A 1,562-nucleotide genomic window follows, 5' to 3' on the forward strand; every position below is an offset into this window, starting at 1 on the left:
GAGATGTTAATATTTTCTTCCAGCAAGAATTATTGAGGAAATAAAATATCTAAGAAGATCTTAAGAAATACCCTGTTACATGAGTTGCTTCTATACACCAGTCATTTGTAAAGCAGTCTTAAGGCATTTCTTTTGCTATCCAGTGGTCTCCGTTTTCTGCAGGCAAATATATGTGTCTCTCCTCTGGTGTGGACACCTGTGGACACAAGGCCTGTGGTGATTCACTGAGGACAGCCAAGCCTGCAGCTGTGCCCAGCCCTGCCCAGCCCCTGCTCATTTGCATGTGCCCAGAGCTCAGCCCCCTGCCCTGAGCACTTCTTCAGAGTCTGCCCACACCCTGGGAAGCAGTCAGTCCAGTCAGCACCCAGCATGGACATGAGGACCCCTGCTCAGCTCCTGGGGCTCCTGCTGCTCTGCCTCCCAGGTAAGGAAGGACAGTGCTGGGTATTATATCAGCCTAGGACATCCTGGGCTCTCTGGAACTTCAGGAAGACGTCCTGGAACATGGATAGCAAGGAGGATAATTGTGGGTTTTTTTGTGCTTCCACTGCCAGGTGCCAGATGTGCCATTCAGATGACCCAGTCTCCATCCTCCCTGTCTGCATCTCCAGGAGACAGAGTCAAGATCACTTGCAAGGCCAGTCAGGGCATTAGCAGTTACTTAAACTGGTATCAGCAGACACCAGGGAAAGCTCCTAAGCGTCTGATATACAGAGCATCCAACTTGAACTCTGGGGTCCCATCCAGGTTCAGTGGCAGTGGATCTGGGACAGACTTTACTCTCACCATCAACAGCCTGCAGCCTGAAGATGCTGCGACTTATTACTGTCTGCAGTATGATAACTTTCCTCCCACAGTGATACAAGTCATAACATAAACCTCCCAGGGAAGCAGAAGTGAGAGGCTGGGCTGCCCCAGCTGCTCCTCCTGCTGCCTCCACCTGCTGACACAGCCTCTCAATGGCAGCCAGACTCTGAAGGTCTCTTGATGATTTGGGTAGAAGCAGCAAGGCAGAAGTCTCTCCACTCTGGCTCTCTGTCTGTAGCAATAGAAACATGGCAATGCCTCTCCTGATTTAATAGAGTTCACAAGTCATGGCATGGGAGGAAGCTGTTAGAGCATTAACTCAGGTTCATTTGCAAAGAAGAGACATGCTAGTTAATCCAAGCAGGAGGCTCTAAATGCAAGATAGCAGTCAAATAATTTTTGACTCCTCAATGTTTTTGTACAAATATCATCAGCAAATAAGGAACATTTCCTCTCTAGAATTTGGAGGAAGACATGCTGTAGACTACATGTGAGGAAGGGATAGCAAACACCTCAGCACTGAGTAAAATCTCATGGATAAAATGGGAACTATTTCATACCTTGATTATATTCCGCAGAGATTTTTACATGTGCTCTAAATCACCATTTTTCCACTATTGTTTTCTTCAATAGACAGGAATAGCTTTTGAATTATCATAAGAAGATGTTGCCTTTTAGAAATATTTTAACTGCCGTACTTATAATTTCTCATTCCTAATTTGTTAGAATGCTGAATTATATTACTCAATTTAGAT

The 1,562-nt window shown here is 45.6% G+C and overlaps 1 pseudogene; it reads left to right on the plus strand.

Annotated features, from left to right (window-relative positions):
* Nucleotides 1-369: 369 nt before the first annotated feature.
* Nucleotides 370-947, plus strand: LOC150060409 (immunoglobulin kappa variable 1D-13 pseudogene; annotated as a pseudogene).
* Nucleotides 948-1,562: the final 615 nt, after the last annotated feature.

The sequence above is a fragment of the Megascapheus bottae genome, chromosome 7, assembly GCF_031878675.1.
Source record: "Megascapheus bottae isolate mThoBot1 chromosome 7, mThoBot2.hap1, whole genome shotgun sequence".
Classification (NCBI taxonomy): domain Eukaryota; kingdom Metazoa; phylum Chordata; class Mammalia; order Rodentia; family Geomyidae; genus Megascapheus; species Megascapheus bottae.